This window comes from Mustela nivalis, assembly GCF_964662115.1.
Source record: "Mustela nivalis genome assembly, chromosome: 3".
NCBI classification, from domain to species: domain Eukaryota; kingdom Metazoa; phylum Chordata; class Mammalia; order Carnivora; family Mustelidae; genus Mustela; species Mustela nivalis.
The window spans coordinates 38,874,929-38,898,583 of record NC_139022.1 but is presented as its reverse complement, the minus strand read 5'-3'; the positions used below and the strand labels follow the sequence as shown (position 1 = coordinate 38,898,583).

The 23,655-nt window shown below is 44.3% G+C and overlaps 1 protein-coding gene and 1 long non-coding RNA gene across 3 annotated transcripts in view; both read right to left on the bottom strand.

Annotated features, from left to right (window-relative positions):
• The window catches only part of LOC309861347, a 31,830-nt gene extending 8,320 nt beyond the window's left edge, over positions 1-23,510 (bottom strand). The window contains exons 1-2 of the long non-coding RNA XR_014309889.1: positions 5,235-23,510; positions 36-5,058 (exon numbers count right to left, since the gene is read on the bottom strand). This is a non-coding gene — a long non-coding RNA (uncharacterized lncRNA). The remainder of the gene's footprint in view (positions 1-35; positions 5,059-5,234) is intronic.
• The window catches only part of TNFAIP8 (TNF alpha induced protein 8), a 114,942-nt gene that overhangs the window by 74,519 nt on the left and 16,768 nt on the right, over positions 1-23,655 (bottom strand). The window lies entirely within an intron of this gene.

Sequence of the window (23,655 nt, the reverse complement as noted above, 5' to 3'; positions counted from 1 at the left end):
CATAGCAGAGGGAGAAGGAGAAGCAGGCTCTCCACTGAGCAGAGAGCCTGATGTGGGGCTCCATCCCAGGACTCTAGGATAACCTGAGCCAAAGGCTCAACCAAGTGAGCTACCCAGGCTCTCCTCAACTAAACACTTTAAACTTCCCAACTGTATAAAACATACAAACAACTTATTTACGGCCAAGATCTTTTAACGTGTTATACTCTGGAAACTTCGATGTGTCCAGAGTAAGTCAGAGTTCATAAGATTTATAATTCAATATAATAAATGCACGTTAAAGTTAACCTGTTATAAAAGTATTCCAAAATGCTTCAAAATCAAAGAAAACAGTACTGTGCTAAAATCAAAAAATGCCTTTCCTAGCTTCCTCTTTTCCAATGGGAAGGAAAGAAAAAACCCGAAGAACTCTTAACAGCACAAAAAAATCAGATTTTTTTTTATAGCCTATGCATAACCACTTTCAAATGGTTTACTCCCTCATTTTAGAAAACTTCACATTAAAAAAAAAAAAAAAAACAAAAACCAAGCAACTCACAAGCTTCTTTTAAAATCATTTATTTTGGCTAACTTTTATAGGTTTAATTTTCCTAACTTTGGTCTTCTTCCAAGCCATTCCAGAACAATCAATTTGTGGAACCACAGGAAGAGATCCTGCCCCCAAAATCAGAACCAGGAGGTGCACCAGCTACAAACACAGGCCAGGACCTCATCATCAGACCACATCATTGGACCACCATGACAACAGGCGCAGAAAAACTCAAGAGGGAGAGGCATTCACGAAGCCGTATCCCTTTCCTCATCTTGCTGGGAGGCCAAAAATGTAAACTTATACATGCTGTGATTTCCTCACCATGGGCATATCCATTGCTCTAGCATATCCTATATTTTAAATCTGATGATGCTGGAGCATTGCTTCTCAACCTCAGTACTCCTGACATTTTGTGTCCGACAATTATAATTCATTACATTGGAACTGCCCCCATGCATTGTAATATACCCACCCACTAGATCTACCCACTAGATACCAGTAACATACCCTTCCCCAATTGTGACAACGCAAAATATCTTCAGATGTTGCCAAACATCCCCTGGGGGGAGTGGCGGAGGGCTTGGAAGAGGCAAATTGCCCCTAGTTAAGAGCCGCTGTTCTCAAGCGCTGGTTCTTAGTTACACTTTGGAAACACATGAGGAATCTTCAAAAATACTGATTTCTAGTCTCACCCTGAAAGATAGTGATTTAATTCATTCGGGCTGGGGCCTGGGCATCTGGATTTCTGAAAGCCAGGAGATGCTACCAGGCAGCCAAGTACAAGAATCCGTGCCCTAGAGTACATCGATGACCCCAAGTAAATTACCAAATCAATGTCACGCAACATCAAAATACCTTCTATTCCCCCAGATTAGAGTAGTCCTTATCTTGGTACCAGAATCAACATGGCGACAGTAAATAGAAAAAAAGCAGAGGAAACAGAAAAAGGTGAACTGTAGCTCTGACCTGCAAACTTCTTTTCCCTAAAACTAGAGCATAAACATTTAGTTGAATCCCAACGCTGCCCCTCACAAGCAGGGGGGTTACAGAAACCAAGCTGCAGGGGTAGAAAACACAGAACTATTTCTTCACAGTGTGGAAATGTAAGCTCTCCCAGGAAGATCCCTTTTAACACGTGCCACTAACCCAGCCTTGGAGAAATGCTGAGTTCGTTAAAAATAATACACGGACAATCTGTGGTCTGGGAAGAAACCCAGAGAACTCTCATGCGAACTCCCTCAAGCCCTTCCTGGGTGGGTAGAGGGGTGGGGTGTTCGTCCTCACAGCAGATGACAGGACCAGGGACCTGCCTAGAGCTCAAGCCAAAGCTGGACTCCTGAGTAAATAAAACTTCAGGACCCCGAACGTGGAAATTCTCCCTTCCTCACTGTTACACCTCTGTTATCTTCTGCCAGCCTCCTCAGTCTGCTCAGCAACACTGGGGCTCGTTCCAAGTTTTGCAAAGAATGGCATGCCACAGCCCCCAAGGGCACAGTTCCCCCCAAGTGCCGGTCTGGCGTCTGCCTCCCCATCAATCTTGTGCCAGCCTGCAGGCTGTGCTAACAGATTCACTGGTGTTTCTTTAATTAGGAGGGGGAAAAAAAGATAAAGAAAAAAGAAGTAGACACACACATGCAAACACATAGGACAGGGATTCTTCTCCCAGTTCAGGAATAGTAAGCATCAGCGTACGTGACTGTTCACTCTGCATACAGTACTTTGCTAAGCACTGTGCACGCAGTACTTACAGATACTCCTACCAGCTCCCTAAAGGAGATGCTATTATTGTCCATATTCGATAGACAAAAACAAGACTGTCCTTCCTAGCCCAACTGCGGCTCAGGCAGGTAAGAAACTCAGCCAAGGCAAAATCAGGATCCATTTCTCTCTGACACCAAAGTCCAGGCTCCTCCCCACCACACAATGCTGTCTCTCCTGGTTCTCCAAAGAGAATCCAAATCAGTGACTGAACTCCACCAACTGTGAACGTTTCAAGCTCTCACTGATTTGGGTTAGAAACCCTAGGTCAGTAGAAGATTTCCCAAATATAGAGAAGAGCAAAATATCCAGAGTTTGTCCCGGACTCCATCCACGAAACCACAGGTTACTGTGTGGCTGTCCTTCTGTACTTGCCTTCGGTGAACTTGGGGTTCAGCTTTGACCCTTCACACTCACCAGGTTTTACTGATTCTTCTCTCAAGCATCCACCTTGAGCCCTATTTTCCTTGCGAGGACTCTAATTTCTCACTCCTCGGTTGGCAAGTGCCTCTTAGCTGGCTGGGGGGAACTGCCATCCACCTTGCACACAGATGTCACACCTTCTTTCAGCGCCACTTCCAAGCTGTCCCTCTTCTGGTCAAAAATCTACCCCAGTTCCCTCTAATAGTCCAAAGTCTTCTGCACACCCTGGAGGCTGAAAGCCTCTTTTACTCAGATCCTAGAGTAACCGGTCAGCATCCGGCTTATTATTTCCCACTATAAAACTGCAAAACTCTAGGACTGGTGCAATTTCCAATTTGGATTGGGAATTGGAATCAATTGATTGGAATCAATCAATTCGACCAATTTCCACTACCTTCCCCAAACATGGTCTGCTCACACCAACCTCTGTGACATGGTCCCCTTCTCCACAGATGAATCAAGTACTATCTCCTTCACTCTGAATCCTTTCTTGCATTCATTCATTCATTCAGCTGCACATGTACGAGAGGATATACATATGTATGTATGTATTTATGTATATATACGTATAAAGGCTAGGGCAAAACTACCTTACTGAGATACTCTGATCTTTGGATCTGAGGTGCTCTCCTCCCCCACCAAAAATTTATTATGCAGTGTTAAGCATTGTTTCTAGTGCCAGAGATAGACCAGTGAGTACAAGAGTAAGGTTTTCTATACTCCTGGAGTCTTCCTTGCCCAGATTTCCACAGGACTTTGTCCGGCCAAATCAAACATTCCCAAATATGCCAGTCCCATACACGTTAATGAGCAAAGGACTTCAGTAAATGCGACAGGCTATATCCAGCACCCTTCTTGAAGAATCAGAATGAGAAGTCCTGCAGGACGCAATCCCGCTTTACCTGACCTAGCATTCATCAGGGAAACCCCAGCTTGTGTTCAGGCAAGGGTGACAGAGACACAGAGAGAAACATCCTACACAAAGTATCTGATGGGAAAGCTGGTTTTACCACTAGTTTGTAAGCTCCCCAGAGGGCATGGACTACTTCTGTGTGTGTTACTCAGTACATAGCTATGACTGAATGGTTGCTGTCAGACAGATCCTATCCTATGTGCAAGGTTCATGAGTAAACAAAACAGACAGAGGCTGTTCTTTTTTTTTTTTTTTTTTAAGACTTTATTTATTTGAGTGAGAGAGAGCATGTGCGAGCATGAGTGGGGTGGGGAGCGGTAGAGGGACAAGGAGACTCCCCGCTGATCGGTCGAGGGGCTCGATCCCAGGACCCTGAGATCAGGATTTGGGCTGAAGTCAGCTGTATAACCAACTGAGCCACCCAGACACCCCTGACCAGGCTACAGTGCCTCTTGCCTCTATTATGTTGTATTCTAATTGCTTTTGAACAAATTATCTGTGTGCAGTGTGCATACCTAAACCTTGTTACTGATTTTAACCTTACAGAGAAATGCCTAGCATATAGTAAGCGCTCAGATATTTGTTGAATAAATGAATTAGTCCACCCCATGCAATTCAGCACTTGGTTTACAAGCTAAGCCAGATACAGGAACATGTGTCATGTGCTCAAGGCTTGTCTTCCAGGCAGACTATAAACTTCTTTTTTTTTTTTTTAAAGATTTTATTTATTTATTTGACATAGAGAGAGAGAGATCACAAGTAGGCAGAGAGGCAGGCAGAGAGAGGGGAAGCAGACTCACCGCTGAGCAGAGAGCCCGATGCGGAGCTCGATCCCAGGACCCTGAGATCATGACCCGAGGTGAAGGTAGAGGCTTAACCCACTGAGCCACCCAGGCACCCCCCCGACTATAAACTTCTTAACCACCAGGTCTGCTCACATGTAACAAAACCACTCCATCTTAACCTTCTTACGTTTTTTTTTTTTAAAGATTTTATTTATTTATTTGACAGACAGAGATCACAAACAGGCAGAGAGACAGGCGGGGGCGGGGTGGGGAGCAAACTCCCCGCTGAGCAGAGAGCTTGATGTGGGGCTCGATCCCAGGACCCTGAGATCATGACCTGAGCCAAAGGCAGAGGCTTAACCCACTGAGTCACCCAGGGGCCCCTTACCTTTTTTTTTTAAGATTTTATTTATTTATTTGACAGACAGATCACAAGTAGGCAGAGAAGCAGGCAGAGAGAGAAGAAGGGAAGCAGACTCTCTGCTAGGCAATGTGGGGCTAGCCCACATGTGGGGCTCCATCCCAGGACCCTGGGATTATGACCTGAGCCGAAGGCAGAGGCTTTAACCCACGGAACCACCCAGGTACCCCCTTAAACTGCTTCTTAATACACAACTGCAGAATTTGAAAGAAGCATACAGGGGCGCCTGGGTGGCTCAGTGGTTTGGGCTGTTGCCTTCGGCTCGGGTCATGATCTCAGGGTCCTGGGAGCCTGCTTCCCTCTCTCTCTCTCTCTCTGCCTGCCTCTCTGCTTACTTGTGATCTCTGTCTGTCAAATAAATAAATAAAATCTTTAAAAAAAAAAAAAAAGAAAGAAGCATACATAGTTCTTTTTTCTTTCTATCATCTGGCAGGGTCACGGCTAAGTTAACCTTAGTTCAATGAAGTTTGGTTAAATTTGGTGATCATTTAGGCCCTTTCCATTTTTTTTCTACGACATGTGATATTGCAGTGACTAAGGCCCGAATATGTTTGTGCATAATCTATCCACGCATGCATCCTATTACTACAGAAGAATGAAGTCCTAGAAGGGGAATCTCTGGGTCTTTTCCGTCTTGCTACTTCAGTATTGCCAGACTGCTCCCCGGAAAGGTGCCAACTCGCAATCTTTTCAATAGAGTTTGAGATTGAGAATGCCTGTTTCCCACTCTCCCTCCAACCCTGGGCTTTGTCAAAGTCTGCCTATCAGATAAGCAAAAAACGACACCCCAAAGCACACAGACCCGGTACCACTCTGTAGTTACCGAACATGTTCCTTCTGATAAACATAATGCCTGGGTTCCCATTGAAAATGTTCTAGATAAGAGTTCCACTTAAACCGATCCTGAGTTATAATTACAAGGTTATCAGCGATTGCTATTTTCAATAGCCCATATCATGACGCTCCATCTAATTTCCACAACCAAAAGAGCCCAGAAAATAATACCCTAGAAAGGATGCAGAAAAAAAGAGAATCACAGATGGGAGGAGTGGTTCTCTGAGGACGGACATGGTGGAAACTGGATAAGAACCCCTGTGCCATGAGGAGGCCAGTTCCTAACTTTGTAACCCTCCTGGAAAAAGAACAGAAGTCACATGCTGGTTGGCCTGGGATGGAGCACAGGTCTGTGGATACTTTTGTTCCTTTGCTTAATACTCAAACCCCACAAACCAGAGCTTTGGTCCTCCTTCCTGACTGAATGCCCACAAGGTCCCTCCATCAACACGCCACACTCATTTTACTCCACATTTGCTAATCATCCTATTTTCCTATCCGATCCAACAGATCGAAAAGTGTTCATTCATTAGGTTCTTAATACTCATATTAACCTTTCAAAATTCATGTTGTCATTTCCCCCTTTTGTTCCCTTTAAAATGAACACCAAACAAAGCTAGGAATGTTGAAGCATTTTGAAGTACCATGTTTTTGTTCAAAAACCCTTAAGTGGATCAATGTTTTTGTTCAAAGACTTTTTTTTTTTAAGATTTTATTTTATTTATTTGTCATAGAGAGAGAAGCGAGAGCAAGCACAGGCAGACAGAGTGGCAGGCAGAGGCAGAGGGAGAAGCAGGCTCCCCGCCAAGCAAGGAGCCCGATGTGGGACTCGATCCCAGGACGCTGGGATCATGACCTGAGCGGAAGGCAGCCGCTTAACCAACTGAGCCACCCAGGCGTCCCTGTTCAAAGACTCTTAAGTGGATTTTGGAGAACAGAGATAGAAAAGGAGGAAAGGGGAGGGAACGGGGACCCCCGCTCTTCAAAGCATAGTCATTAGCCTTCAAGGCTAGGCTCTGTCCATGACTGAGTCTGGTTCTCTCTCCTCCCCAAGATTCCTGAGACCTTCCTTTCCTCCAATGTGGAGAGCTGCATTGTCATCCTCCAGACTCAGGCCTTTCCCAGTGGTGTGTCCCCTACTGGAGTTACTGTCCTGGGCGAGGGTCAACTTCTGAGAGTAAACACAGCGGCCCCCTCCCCCAGGCCCTCCTACAGGGACCCCAGTCCTTGCCAGTCTTCTGAGACAGTACTCTTCAGGGCCATCCAACGTGTGTGTTTGGTGAGGAGGGGCGATTGTCTGAAGAGTGACATTTATTTCCTAATCTCTGCAAAAACATAAGTGTCCTGAGAGATACAATTCACCTCTGTGTCCTAAGGGTTATCCATTGTTCTGAAATCCATCTCCCTGGAGAAAACCTCGCTGCACTAAAGCGGAGATGAACACAGGAGGGGAAAAGAACAGCCAGATGCCAAAATCCCACGATGTCCCAGGTGTTTTATTTAGGTCCTCCCGTAATCCTGTGCACCTGGTTTTCTCTCTTTCCCCTTTAGATGGAAAACCAGAGGTTTAAAAGAAGCAAAGTAACTTGACCTGCCAAGGGCTTCAGGTCTGGGAGGTATGACAGCTCAAATTCAGGTAATGGTCTTGGGCCCACAAGTAACTTCCACCAAGCTGGAAAGCAGAACTTTCTAACCTGAGACCCACAGATCCCTAGCAACCCCTGGGTGCACTTTGAGGGTGCCAAGATGTCCTGAGTCTGGGGTGCTGTGCCTTTTCTGGGAGGATCCTTTAAAGTGTTCCCATATGGGGGCACCTGGGTGACTCCATCAGTTAAGCATCTTCCCCTGGCTCAGGCCATCATCCTAGGTCCTGGGATCGAGTCCCATATGGGACTTCCTGCTCAGTGGGGAGTCTGCTTCTTCTCCCTCTCCCTCTGCCTGTCCCCTGCCCCCGACTTGTGCTCTCTGTCCCTGAAATAATTAAAGTCTGAATGAATGAATGAATGAATGAACAAATAAATAAATAAGTAAAATGTTCTCATTTCATCTCCTCTTCTTCAATCACGTGGGGGCCCTGCCCAATCCCGGTCTTATTTCAGAGCACTCTTACTGTCATCATTTCATTAGTCTCGAGGGCCATCTTGCTAACCTATCACTTAAAAAACCCTTGAAGGGGGATCACTTCTGGAGAAGGTGCCAGAGTGAACCTCACGCTCCCTGATTACCAAGCGTCACCCCTTCATCCTCAAGCTTGCTGCAGTTTCTCTGAAGGGCCCAGAAAAGTCGAAAACTATTGAGGCACACCTCCAGCAGGACTCAGCTCCCTTAAGACAGAGAGACTTCTAACCAACCCTCTAAGCACCTTGCACAACAGTCCGCTCATGGATACGGGGCAGCGACCGACCAGGCAGCCTGCGTGTCCTGTGGGTGGGACGGAGATACTATTTGCCACCCGGGGTGAGAAAGTAGAATTCAAATGTGAGCTGCACCACCTCTGAATACGGAGGAAGGAAACTGTGGTCTGAGAAGGGGAGGAAACTGCAGAAGAGGTCTTTGATCTTTGTATTTCGCAAAAAGCAACTGAACCTGTAAATAACTGCCTCTGACAATACCCGTGGGCCGTTAACAAGAAGCAGTTTAACCATTTTTATCAGGCAGGTGCACAACTGCCCTTGCTCTGAGACCAGGCAGTTAGGCCAGATAACCAGAGAGAAAATGAGACTACTTCTGGGGGGCAGCGAGGAGCACACACGAGCTCAGACACCCCGCCAGGGCGCGCTCAGGAGGGCCTGGAGGAAAGGCCAGGACCTCTAGGGCCGCCAAGAACATCTATTAAGCGCTGACTGTTTAAGACCGGGACCGAGGCCATCCCTGAGGTCATGGAAGCTTTCTGGCCAAGAGGCAGGCGAACGGCATACCAGCTGGAAAACTAAAAGAGGAAGGCAGAAAAAGAGGGGTAGAGAAGGAAATACATAGCTCAAACCTAATTAAACAGAAAGGGAGAGGCAGATGTGATGGGCCGACTCCCCCACGCCGAGCCCCTGGGAAATAATGGCGGGGCAGGGGTGGGCGGGTGAGAGTTCACAGGTACAAGACTAACAGAGAGTCAGCAGGACGGGGGAGAATGCTGTCATCTTTACCAAAGCTAACGTTTCCTGACTCAAGGGTGCCTGTGAACTACACCACCTTCACTTAATAATGTTATTTTTGTATCTTTTCTCAGCTGGGCAAGAGGCACAGAACACCGCAGGTTGAGCCCTAAGACGTTTCTTCATCTGTTAGTTAGGGGTATGTATGTGTGTATTCACACACACAAGGACGTTTGCTGCAGGACGACATGGGATATGGAAACCTCTAAGTATTATGAATGTTCAAGAACAAGCAAATTCTTGAATAATTGAATTCTTGAATAAGAATTAAAAAATTAAACAAATGATGTTGAATAAGGAAATGAAACAAATCATGATGCACTCATAAATTTGGAATACAGGATATGTATTTGAATACAGATTTGGAATATGAAATACCATGAAGTTAAAAAAAAAAGTGAGTCTCAGAAGAGTAACTGCCTTTCTTTTATCAACAATAAAATGCACATTTGCTCACATCTCAACATATGTGAAAATGGAGTATATTATATAGTCAAATGGCCTCTGAGAGCCCCTGAAATACAGTGATGTGATCCCACGTGTATACACATATATGCAGAGACACTTTCTGGAAACCTACTTGCAACTCTAAAGTAAGGGGGGGAGAAAGATGTTTTATTTTACTTTATCTTATATTCCTTAAGCTTTCATTAAACACATATTTAAAAAAAAAACATAGCAAACCAAGTGTTAAGTGGCTTTAGTATTTATTTTTTTAAGATTTTATTTAATTATTTGACACAGAGAGAGAGAGAGAGACAGAGAGAGCAGGAACACAAGCTGGGGGGGTGGGAGAAGGAAAGCAGGCTTCCCGCCAGGCAGGGAGCACAATGTCGGGCTCAATCCCAGGACCCTGAGATCATGACCAAGATGCTTAACCATCTGAGCCACCCAGGTGACCCTAGTTTTGGGCTTCTAAAAGGTAGTTGCTTGGACAACCACTGACAGGCTATCCCTTCTGGAAAAACCACCCCTATGAGACTTTCTATTTTATAAAAAATGAAAAGCAAGGACCAAAGAAAGGGGAACTTCACCAAAAGGGATTCTGAGCACCTAGTAGAGTTTTGCTTCTTCTCTGTTTCCCAATCATTCAGTATGTCTTGCCAAAAGCTATAGCCTGGTATCTGTGCTGGGGTGGAGAGGGTTTGAAATTCAGAGGGAGCTCTGTCCTCTGGAGAGGACAGCTCAGCAAGAGCAAAGATTCTACTCAGAGGGAGAGAAAGGGAGGGGGAGACAGTGTCTGGCCAAGGCCAAGCACACTCAACAAAGGATGGCAGCCAGGACAGGGCCAGGACCCGAGGCACAGGTAGTCTGGAGCCCTAAAAAGTACCCCCAGAAGGTAAAGACCTTAGGCCAGTATTTCCCACCTATAGTCCTCCATCCTTAGCCTCACCAAGGGAGGCTGGTGAAAATGTAGATTCCTCTGCCTACCCAGGTCTGAGGCAGAGTGATTCCCACAAATTGTCCAACAGTGGCCTGTGCTCTCATGATCTGAACATCTGTATTCATGACCCACGGTGGGCAATCTTTGTAATTCATGAAAAGTAGATGTGAGGCTGCAAAGTTTCACAAATTTCGTTCCAAATGACTTTTTCTTAAATTAGAAGTGATACTACCACTCAAATAGGAAGGACCTAGATCTCAGGAAACATGCCTCCTCCAACAAATTTGGTTAAGAAAAAAACAGTTCCTTTTTTTTTTTTTTTAATATTTTGTTTATTTATTTGAGACACAGAAAGAGAGAGAAAGAGCAGGAGCAGAGAGGAGGGGCAGCAGGAGAGAAGCATACTCCCCACTGAGCAGGGTGCCCCATTTAGGCTCAATGCCAGGACCCCGAGATCATGACCGGAGCTGAAAGCAAATGCTTAATCCACTGAGCCACCCAGGCACCCTAAAATATCAGTTCCTTTTTAAGGGGAGGAACCCCTAACACGAGTATCAAAAAGATGCTTAAATACCTTATATTTTCTCAGACCTCCCATTATCTTCTGCAGATCAGCTTATTAAGATTCTGCTCAGAGGGTGAGCCCTTAACTGGAAGCTCAGCATTCCAGAACTTACACTTCAAAAGGCGCTTCCTCTGTGTTTCAGCTGAAAGTCTAAAGATTGACGTTTACCTCACTCCCTCTAAGTAATGTGGTATTATTTTCTCCATCCATAATGATGGAAGGCATAGCGCATGGGCTTACTTGAAAATGATTTAATTACATGTCCTCCCCCAAAGATAATTTGCCCCCACCCTTCCTCAGGACTTGTCTGTTCTGCGGCGATGCAGTTTCCAGACCAGGGTTAGAATTTGGGAAAATGAGTCATTTATGTTCAATTGTATTAAACAGAGATGTGTTGACTGGCTTCCTGATGCCTCCAAGAGAGAGAAATCAGTGTTGCCAGATTTAAACAGAAGATGACTGAAAACAATTTCTAGAAGGATACTGTCAGTTTATTGAAAAGAAAACATTCCCTGAACGAAACCAAAACAAAACCAAGGGTAGTTATGCTCATCTCATCTGATAGAAAAGAAGAGTTCATGTAATCGTGGTCCTTGATGTCACAACATTCCTAACGAGACAAGAATGTTGATGCCTATACATCATATGTATTATGTATTCTGAAGGCTTTAAGGACTTTGCCACAAGTTGCAGCCCCAAAAGTGTTCAGGTTCCCTTGTGGGTCATGGATGGAGGGCCAGAAGTTTCCAGAAGGTCATCACTCCCTTCTGCTGCAGTCAACATTCTACACCTTCTCCCACCCCACATACACACAAGCCCTTCTCTCTTGACAGGTCCAACTGGGTTTAAATAAGAAGGCAATAAAGATTTTCTTACTAATCAAGGTAGGACTAGTAGGGGTCACACCAAAACCTGCCAATCACCAATGAGGAGGCAGTCAAGTTAAAGTGAATTTTTAGTTTTATTTGAGAGCGAGAGATAGCGAAAGAGAGCACAAGCCCATAAGCTAGGGGAGAGGCATAAAAGGAAGAAGCAGACTTCCCCGTCATGGGGCTCTATCCCAGGACCCTGAGATCACACCCGAGCTGAAGGCAGATGCTAAGGGACTGAGCCCCTAAAGAGAATTTTAAATGCCAGTCTGGCATATCCCTTGTTTTGCACCATCCAGACTCTACAAGTTCCCAGTGCAATAGTGCACTCATTCATCCTTTCCTACAAACATGGCACACCCAGTGGGCGCCCTGACAAGGGACCTAGCCCCTGCAGACACAGGCAGTGGGTGTAGTGGTGGACGCTGTGGAACCAGAGTGCCTGGGGAGCAAATCCTCCTTGTACCAGTGGGTAGCAGCAAGACTTTGGTTAAGCTGAAGAGCGTCTTGTGGACCCAGTGTACTCACTCATCTTTAAGAGGCAGGAAACCATAGTTTCTCGTGTAAAAGATTCCCCTGGGGATTAAATGAGTTAATACAAATAAACCCCTCGGAAAAGTACCCAGTGTTTAGTAACTGCTCAATAAACGTAGTGACAGCAGCTCCTGTCTTAGGATGGTTTGAAAATTTTTCAACTTTACGATGGTGCTAAAGTGGTAATGCAGTCAGTACAAACCATCCTTCGAATTTTGATCTCTTCTCCGACTAGCGTTATGAGTACAATACTTTCTGGAGATGCTGGATGGCAGCAGGGAGCACAAGCTCCCAGGCAGCCACACGATCACCAGGGCAAACAACTGTTACACTCACAACCATTTCATTCTTCACTTTCAGAACAGTAATCAAGAAATTACATGGGATCTTCAACACTTAATGATAAAAGATGCTTTTTGTTAGAGGACATTACCCAACTGGGGACTGATTTCAGTATAAGTATTCTGAGCATGAACTAGAATGTTTGGTAGCTTAGGTTTATTAGATATATTTTCGATGTTAGGGTATTTTCATAGGGTATTTTCAATTTATGATGTGTTTGTCAGGAGGTAACCAGGTGAGGCAGATCAAGAATCATCTGTAGTATGACTGTTAGTGGGGAAGGCAGGCCAGGTGTCCCACATTTACAGCAGGGGAGTAAGTTCGTGATAGAGGCCCCTGGGAAAACTAGAAGACCAGCATCTCATTTATGTGGGAGTACCAGGGATTTATAGGGGAGGGGGGCTGACTTGGAGGCATCTCAAAGCTTGGGTCCAGAGGAATCAGCCTAATGAAGGTCAGGCAATCCAAGCGAAGACACAATATGTATAAAAGTTCAGATTCATTTAACCATAAGAAATAGTTCAGAAAGGCTAAAGCACAGAGTGCCTTTGGAAGAGGGGAAGGAAATGAGGCTGGGAAGCTGGGCTAGACCCAGATCATCAGACCTTTATTATGTTAGGTGAAGGAGTTTGAACTTGATCCTGAAAACACTTTTGAGAATTTCAAGCTGAGGAATGACAGAATGGGATTTGCCCCCCAGAAGGAAGAGCTGGGGAGGGCAGTTTCTCTAATGATAGAGAAGAAAAAAGTTGAGAAAATAATCCATTCAAACTGCTTGAAATGTTGACACTTACCTGGCAAATTTACTTAGGTGAAATATTTCACTCCCTCCCAATGAAGGGAGGGGAAACTATTGCATAAGGCGCCAGAAACTAATTGTGGTTGTTTTATATTTACTTCTTACTATTGGATTCACTTAAACAATGTGACCAGTAAGAACTTGCAGAAAAGGTGATCATCTCATGAATGCATGTGCCCCTTTGGGGAAGGTTAGCCCTTTCTCCCCTTCAGTTCCCATGGCTGCCCATGCTTGCTCTTTTTCCTTAGCACAGGTGCCTCGATCCACAAGAGACACAGGTAAATCTAACTGAGCTCAGTCCACAGCACACAGCTGGGCTCACACTGTACACCTCAGGAGAGAGCAGAAGCAGAAAAAAAGGAGCTGAACTGTTTTCTGCATAATACACTACCAGTAGCAAAACATTAATTGGGACACAATTCGCAGGCTTCTGAACTCCGAGCATTTTCTATCAGACAAACGCGCTTTAAACAAAACATGATGCTCATTAACGTGTGCCTATTTTTCATGACCTCACTGGCATGGGTAATAGAAAACCAAGAAGTTATCTCTAACTGAGTTGGAATGTTTATTCTGGCTGCAGAGCTGTTCCCCTAAAGGTATCCGCCAGGAAACCAGACCCTGGTTCCCCAATTTCCTACTTTGTGGTTTCTGCCCTGTAGGGCTTAACAGTGCAGGAGAAGTCCTTCTCAGAGAAAAGCAGCAGAGGAGACAAGTAGGGCTTTTCAAGCAGATTTCTAAAACTAAATAATAAAACCGAAAGGATGAAGACAGAAATTATGGTCTCTAATGACTCAAAGCATAACAATCTACAGTTATCAGCTCTCCACCCAGAATTCGAAATCCCAGTTAGGAGCTATCTCCCAACACTGATACCAAATCAGGGCAGCTATAAAGTCCAGGAATATTTTCACTTTTCTTCTTCTCTCCTCAGTGTATGACAGGAGACTTGCTTGGCTTTGCAATCCTGGGTTTTCATTTTTGTGGGTGAACCTTCTTAGATCATACACTTGTTAAGTGCTAATTAAGAATGGAAATGAATGCAAGGATCCAGCTAACCTAAATGAAAAAATGACAGTCAGATGAGGAACACCCTGCAGGTGAGCTCATAAAATGCCCTGTGGGGGCGTCTGAGTGGCGGCAGTTGGTTAAGCATCACACTCTTGATTTCGGCTCAGGTTATGATCCCAGAGTCCTGATTGAGCCCTGAGGCAGCTCCATGCTCAGCGAGGAGTCTGCTTAAGATTCTCTCTCCTTCTCCTTCTGCCCCTCCTCCCTCTTTGTAAAACAAAACAAAACAAACAAAACCACAATGGGAAAAAGTTGTAAAGGAACTTCAGATGCTGATCCACTCTAGAATTATCTTCTCTAATAAAGGGATGTGCCTATGTATTACTGGGTTATTTCTGGAATATAAGCCTTTGAGGTTGTCACCCCTGAAAGCATGGGGATCTCTAGTGCACGAGATGTTGGTGAACAGTTGCAGGAAAGCTACACGAATGACTGGACATACAGGCGGTTTGAACATCAAGTTCAATGTACTGGTCAGTCTGACCTCAAACAGGTCACCAAATTGGACCCTCTGATTCCAGATATCTAGAGAGCGAATAATCAACCCTTCTTTTCTCTTATTTGCTGAGGACTGAAACCACTGCGAGTATTTCAAGCTTTGATGGGATCTTAGAGATTATGTAATTGAAGCGTTGTCTTCCTTCCGGAGGACAAAGTGGAAAATTCCTAGGAACGTCTATCTCTCTCCAGTTCCTAGATTCCCATTTTCCTCCACCTTCCCCAACACAAAACAGTTAGATATGACACTGGACTGGGAAAGGGGCACAGAGGGAAAATCCTTGGTACCTTGGCTAATATTTGAAACATATTTTACCCTAAGAAATAGGACCACACATCTGGTACATTATAAATATGTGCCTTAATAACTTCCAGATTAGTTCTAATTCTTTTCCATATAAAAATGATTTGTTAAAAATCTTTAAAAATCATAAATGTCAGGGCACCTAGATGGCTCAGTCAGTTAAGCATCTTCCTTTACCTCAAGTCATGATCTCAGGGACCTGGGATCGAATCCCCCATCAGGCTCCCTGCTCAGCGGGGATGTTGCGTCTACGTTTCAGGCATAGAAAAATCCAGATATCAGAACTCTTAAAAACAACGTGGTTTTAGGTCTACTTTTCTAAGATTGAGACTTCCTCTGAACTAAAGCATACTTTAATTTTATGCTTTCCAAAATATATCACACTTACTAAAACAGAATATGCCTACGCAAATTTAACCTTCTTCCTGATGATGTGATCACCATGATTTTCTCAAGTGCCTGCTAAGGTATTGAGAAAAGCTAACACAGCTAGCACATTAAAAGTGACTTGATATTCTGTGGATTTGGTGTCAGTGGGGGGTTAAATCATATCCCAAGAGTGTCTAGAACATTCCCCACTGTGAAATGTAAAACATATGCTGTAAGTGTTATCTGACCACCACACAATAACAGGCTTGTGATTGCCTTTTTTGCTTTATCCTTAGGTTTTTAAAACTCTTTTATTACGCAAAATTTCAAATACAGAAAAAGCAGAAATAAGGGTATAAGGAGCCCTCATTCTCCCTTGGCCACCTTTGACAATAATCAACATATTGCCAATCTTGTTTCACTTCTATCTCTCCCCACTCCCACCCCTTGTTGGTTACTTAGTCCTTTTTACAGCTTTACTGGGGTATGATTTAAAAGCATACAATAGAAGTGCACATAATTGTAATTGTACAATGCCATGATTTTGGTAAATTTAGAAAGTTGTACAACCATCACCACGGGCCAGTTTTAGAATATTTCATCATCCCTGAAGTGCCTCCTTGCAGTTAATTTCCATTCTCATCTCAGCTCCAGGCAACCAGTAATCTACTTCTTGCTGTTATACATTTGCCTTTTCTGGACACTGCTTTAATTAAAGGGAACCATACAATACGCAGTCTCATGTCTGGTTTCTTCCACTTAGCGTAGGGTTTTTGACGGTTACCCACGCTATAGCTGATAAAGCACTTTCTTCTTTTTTCTTGCTGAATAGTATTCCTGGCATAAATGCCTAACATTTTATTATCCATTTACCAATAGGTGGCTCTTTAGGCTGCTTCTGGTCTGGGGCTTTTATTCAGAATATGTCTATGCATATTTGCATGGAAGAATTGGTGTGGACATACGTTTTCAGGTCTCTTACGTAGACAGGATCCACTGGGGTCTTTAGTGCCTTGCTTACCCAGGAGAATCACAACGCATCACAGCTTGGATCTTAAACATTATATGTTCCAACCTCTTAAAAATTTTACTTGTCAGAGAGAGAGCGAGTGTGCACACGTGAGTAGGAGGATGGGCAGAAGGAGAGAGAAGCAGGCTCCCCACCAAGCAAGGAGCAGGATATAGGACTCCATCCCAGAACACTGGGATCATGACCTGAGCGGAAGGCAGCTGCTTAAATGACTGAGTCAGTCAAGTGCTCCTGCTCCAACTTTTTTTTTTTTTTTTTTACAAGTAAGGAAAGGGAAATCCAAAAATAGTGATTTGATTACATTCACAGATCACTGGTGACAGAGACAGGATTCAAACCCAGAACTTCCCAATCTTTCTTTTTTCTTCTTTTTTCATCAGTTCCATTGTTCATCCTGGAAATAGCCCTCTTGCCCACTCTGGACTGGTTGCTTTGTCCCAGATCTGCCCTGGAGGGACTTCTCTGCTTCATTCTCCTGCGAATCCTCCTCACTCCCTGACAACTCTGACACCCCCCTCTCCCACCCTGAGGCCCTTGGCCTTGCCTCTGTGGAACCTGGGAACCCCCATTTCTGGGCCTTCCTGGGACTCAGCCAGCACATGGGTTGCTTCCTGCCGGCTCCCCTCCCCCTCCCACAGACATTGTCTGATTGACCCCTTTCTGCAAACTCATTTGCTGCTACCTCTGTCTGCTTTCTCTCTTCAAGTCCTGGGTGGTTCAAGGTTACAGAGGTCTGCTACGTTTTGACAACAGAGTCTGCATTCCTGCATTTTTGCTTGTTGGGTTGTTTGATGGAGATTTTCAAGAGAACACTGTCTTGGCTAGCTTGAAACCAGACCTCTCCCACTTTCATGGGACTAGGGTACAATCCTGACTTGCTCAATGAAAATACATGAACAATAATCATTTCATTCAAACTGAGGAAGGGGGGAGGGAGACAAAACCCAGCCCCAAATTCTGAACGAGAGCTTTATTCCCTAAACATCTCCCATGTGTATGAATGGGCCTACCCTTCACTATTGAAAGAGGCAAGCCACCCGTCTTTCACTCTGTGGCTGGTTACTACTTCCCTTGCCTCAGTGAGGCAAACTAAGAACTCTCTTTGAAGCTGAAAATACAGCATGGGTTTTTAAAAATAAAACTATTATTCCAAGTTTCCTCTATTTTGGCAAACGCCAAGCACACAGCCCTAGTTCGGCAGACTTTTTTTCCAGCTTACATAAATCAAATCCACCACAAACAGCTTGCTCTTTAGAAAAAGGTTTCACTGTAAATTATGCACCACAGGCTGGAAGCAGGGGTTGTAGGCACATGTGGCAATCACTTGTTATTAACCAATCGGTGAGCAAATATTTATTGGGTACCCAGTGCACTAGGCACAGAAGGGGAAAGAGAAATAGATAAAGATATGGCCCTTATGGCCCTTGTAATCTACTTGTGATAAGACAGAAATATGAAAACCTAACAGTCCCAGGCAGGACGGGATCAAGGGGCACAGGCGGAGAAGTGCTACAGAATTTTCGAAATTAGAGGGGTGCCAAGCTGGATGGTACAGAGGGGCCAAAGGAAGGAAGGGCATGGGAAAACTAAAGTCCGTACACATATTAAAGCCCCAATAGACAGATGATTAGGTCACTCACCTGCTCAAAAACTTCCTTTTATCAAACTTTGTTTGATAATCAAACAAAGTCCAAACTCCCTGGCCTGGCCTTCAAAACCTCACAGCTCCTGGACTTTGCCAGGCTTTGCTCTGGCAAATGCTCCTTGAACACACGGATGCCCATCCTCTTTGCTTTTGATGCAACACTTCTCGACACTCTCTTCCAGGACCTCAGCTACTGAAAATTCCCCTCACCCCATTTCATAGCCCAGCTCCTCCTGGAGGTGCCCCAACACCGACTTATCATTACTACACAAGATCTCTACCTCTTGGGAAAGACAGTCCCCGAGACAGCCTGCACTGCTTCCCATTCGGCGGCATCTCCGCCCTGCTGTAGCCTCCACCCAGGACAGAAGATGAGAATTGTGGAACCATAAGATACTGTGTGGCTGCCCACATCTGACGGTCAAGACTTGACTGTAAAAGACGTGACAGACTTCCACTTTGAAGTGCGGAAAGCCATTTACTGTGTTCTGAGGATGCCACGTGGAGGAGGCCTCAGGTTCAAAGCCAGCGCAGACTTGTAGCTGTGCAAGCCAACCACCTTGAAATTAGATACTTAGGAGAAAACGTGCATACATGCACAAACAGAAAAAAGAAAAAAAAAAAGGACAAATCTTCAGATGTCTGCAAATGTGGCCAACTTGCTAATTCACGAGAGAAACCAAGTCTGAATTGCGCACCTAAGTTGCTCCCAGATTCCGGGCACTTATGTAATAACAGATGCTTATTGTTGTTTTTAGCTGCTAAGCTTTAGGGCAATTTGTTACACAGCAGCAGATAACTGATAGACAGCTTTGATGTGGTCTCTATCACATTCCAATAATTTGTATCCTAACCTTTTTCTAAGAACTAGATGAATGTTTCCCAGAGGGCAGGGACCTCCTTTGTTGTTGTTCAATTCTCTGCTAGCTTTAGTAAATCGCCCAGTCAACATTAGTTGATTGACTGAATGATAAGAACAGAAACAGAAAACAAACCCCTTGGTGAAGCTGTGCCTTGGGCTGACTTCAGAGCAGCTTTGGATAGTCTGGGGTAGTTTTGTAATTTTAAAAATTTATTTTCTTTCTTTCTTTCTTTCTCTCTCTCTTTCTTTCTTCCTTTCCTTCCTTCCTTCAAGGATGTGGTCATACGGAAGGAGTAACAGTTGTAGTCTGGACTCTGATCCCAGCCCTAGATTTTAAGAAAGGCTGCCAGGAGCACAGAGCAACCTCCCCTCACTTCTTCCCCAGGACTTGCCTCCTATCCAGATACCCCTAACTTATCTCAGGGCAGGAGCAGCTTTGCAGTGTCACAGGTGATAAATGGGACAGATTCAGAGAACGTAATGAGGGGAGGAGGCCGGCAAGAATAAACAGCAACCAGGTTAAAAGGTTTGCTGTCAGTGGTATCCAAACAGCCCTAACCTGGCAGAACTCCCCCCATCGCAGGCACCCTGGGCCCAGTCCCAGGAACTGAAGCCACTTCATAGACTTCTAATCGAGAAGATTTCTTCTGAAACCTCCAATATTTTAAAGAGGATTCCAGCCCAGTGCTGAATTCAGGAGTAAGTTAGGATCTAACAGAGTCCTTCTCCTAAGGACCGTCCCCTTGGGACTCAGTGTAGCTGGTCTGGGTGGCTAGCAAGAAGGAATGCCTCTCTTTACGCCATAATTTAAAACAGAAAAAAACAAAAAACAAAACAGGAACAATCTTTGGAGGGTCCTTTTATAGACAAAGCCATGGGAGCCACACCAAGATGCAGTCACCCCTCTGGGAAACACAAAGAAATCTGACCATCATCTCTGTGCTAAATTATAAGAGATGACTTGCAATAAGTACAGATAAACAAGATTATTATAAAGTATGCCATCTCTGATGGGTAAGCTGACCAGGCAGGCAAATTTACCTTGATGGTCCTTCGTACTATGACTACAACTGATAATAGAAATAGCAAAAATAATTAAGAACTTCCACAGAGAAAAACGACATCATCATGTTAGGAGACCGTTGGTTACCATTGTAAAAAGGAGTCAAGGTGGCTTTAAATCAACAAAGGGAGTACAAATCTAGTTGAGTTAGCCTAAGGCCAGAGCAAGATTAGTTCCAATAAGGAATCTATAGTGCTTGTTAGGATTCTGTGTAGTTAATTTTTAAATCCCCACTCTCTCTTTGGAGATTATATGCACAGACCTCAAAGAGATTCTGGTAGTTAGCCCTAATGATTTCCTTATGTACAACACACCTCATTGCTTACAGGCACCAGCCAGATTAGTTCCTTCTGAAAAAGGAGGCTAGAGATCGATTCTTCTATGTAAAATTATTCTGTCCTATTAGTGCTGGAGCCCTGAAATTCATTAGCAAACAACTTGGGGCTGATAAGAGAAGGCTGCCTTCCAGCTGTTCCCAACAGGCCTTTGTAAATATTAAAAAGGCATTGCTTGGGAAAAAACTCCGTCTAATCTCTTAAAGATGTGTATTTGCTGAAGAAAACGTTTTTTAAAGCGGCTCATGATCTTAATCTCATTTACTGGGCTGCGAGAACTTCAATCAAATCATGGGTTCCTATTTGTGCTCTAGTACATGTCAGCAATACCAGAATGAGATCTCATCTTTTAAAGAAATATACAAGGCTGACATTCCCCCCCGGCTATAGCTCTGTTCTACAGGCATGGAATTCCTTGCTGGAGAAAGGCAACAATGAAGTGAACTCCAACGGTTTCATGGAGAACCAGAATCAAATATCCATGAAGACATGGGAAAATGTGTAGGAAATATGTTAAGAGAAAATAAGAATATTAAACTGTGTGTATGCCCTATGGTCTCCGCTCTAATATAGATTATAATATAGATCCATGTAATTGTGGGTAAGAATGGAAAGAAACAGGAAAATGAAGCAGCTGTTTCCTCCCATATATCTACAACCTTACTGCATAGTTGCTGTCTAAATTTCTTTTACCTCTGCTGGGAGCTGTCTTAATAGTGGGTGAGGTTTGTTTGCTTTTTTAAAATTACCAGGATAAGATCTCACCTCACCAGACGAGAACTTATGAGCCAGTTACTCACATAAAGGGTGGCAATAGCCAGGACCACCTAGATAAATGTCTGCCTGTCTCTTCCTGAACATTCTTCAGGAACGGCAGCTCTACAACTTCCAAGTTTAATCCTTGCCAGGTGAAAGAAATTCTGTCCACCCTACTAATAATAGTACATTTCAAGGAAATGTCATCTTTTTTTTTTTTTTAAGCTTCGAACTAAAATAATCCCTTAAATGAAAGTGAAATAATACTTGGGCAAATCATAAAAATGAAGTCACTCATTAACACACGCTTACTGGAGAATGTGGGAACAAAGGGGAGGTCTAGAGATGAACAAGACTTAGTCACTGTGTTCAGGAAGGCTATCTAGCAACACTTAGACGGCTGTAAACTAAGGAAGATGTCATCGGTGATATAATCATTATAAAGACAGGGAGACCAGAATGAGCTATTCTGAAGAGGAAGAGAAGACATCTGGCCTTTGTTTTTTTTTTTTTTTTTTTCCCTGGTAAAGAAGAGAACCAGGAAAGGTGGTGTGGAGGCCCCATCTGAACTGAATCCCAAAGGATAGTCTAATTCTGTCCAGGAAGGAGAAGTGTGGGACCTTGAAGACTAGGGAGACACAGCTGGCAAAGACAACAGCAGGGAGGAATGGGGTGTGTTCTGGGACAAAGCAGCTCAGGAATGGGGACCAACGGAAACATGCAGAGGAGAAATGGGGGTCAGACCCCACCTTGAACGTTGGGGAAAGGGTGAGGCAAGTTAGCAAATATTGTCCTTTGGGGCATGGGCCAGGAACCTTCCATTTCACGCTGTATTTACTCCTGACAATGAGTTTTTTACAAGAAGATTTTTTTTTAAAGATTTTATATATTTATCTGAGACAGAGAGCACAAGCAGGGGAGGGGCAAAGGGAGAGGGAGAAGCAGGCTCCCTGCAGAGTGGGGAGCAGATGTGGGGCTCTACGAGGGACTCAATCCCAGGACTTGGGATCATGACCTGAGCCGAAGGCAGACACTTAACTGACTGAGCCACCCAGGCTCCCACAAGTAGGAAGTTTCTACGCTGAAGCTCCAAGAAGTCATATGTAGTCTCTGAACAGCAAGTCATTCCCCTATATCCCCGAGAAAGCACTGTGTCTGGTCCTTGACAAACACTCCCCTGGGCACTGAAGACAGACAGACCATAAGCCTATGATCTGGGGCTCCATCCTATTCTCTCCTGGACTGGTTCCTGTTGGACACTGAGAGCCACCGACAATCCTGTGTTACAGGGATAATGCAATCATTGGGGAGCTGGGTGGGGAGGAGTAGAGTAAGGAAAGGCTGGGGAGGTGGCGCGGGGTGGGGGTGAGAGAGGAGAGAAGGTTCCTGATGTTCAGAGCCTCAAGTGTTTACAAACAACATCTTGCTTTTTGCTCAGCAGGCTCTGTTTAAACAGATTTTTCTCAAGACGTATTAGAATGCCTCAAAAACCCAACTGAAATCTAAATTCTCTCCTCCACCAAAAGTTTTCTACTATGAAATATAAGCACTGTGAAAGGTATCAAATGAAAAAGTTAAACTCCTTCCCAATCTGTCAACCCACAGATCCCCTCTTCAGAGCATACTGTTCATTCCTGTAAAAAAAAAAAAAAATGCTTATGCACTCATAAACATATAATGTGCTTTTTAAAAACATAATAAGATCATTATTTTGCTTTTTTATTTAATCTCTCTTGGAGATCTCCTCTTATCAGTACACAGAGACCAGCCTTGTTATAAAAGTGCGTTTAATGTTTCAACTCAAGGAAGTACGGTAATATATATCAGCCATTGATGCATACTTCAGTTGTTTAGAGATTCCCTTCCCCCCCTTTTTAAAAATCGGCACTGTAATGAACTCTTTTTGTCCTAGAGTGAATTCACTCACGGTTAGCTGTATCAGCATCTTGGATAGATACAGATGGGCTCTCTCCCGTAAGACATAATTCAGCCCATTTCCTCATATGTTAATGCAGTTAACAATTGCTTGTCTTAGCAAGGAAGGGCAACATAAAGATAATCTAAAAATAAACTCACTCGCAAGAGCATCTCAGGACGTTCTGCCGCCTTGGAGCCTCCTGGAAAGGCTCGGGACCAGATCTACTTTCCAGAGCCTGAGGCCCCTCGTGCAGAATTCTTCATTCCACACTGGGGCAGGACAGCATTTCTTCCAGAGGGTCCCAGGGCTCTCCCCTTCTTGCTCTACCAGGGGCTTTAGCCTCCCTGGCTGACAGGCTTCAAATGACAATGAAAAGTGCAGGTAATAACAACCAGAATCATAGAATTTCTGAGCTGGGGTGCTGGGGTGGGGACAGTGAATCTGCATGCTTTATTGCTTCAAAAAGATGATGGAAGCAAACTTTGTCTACACTATT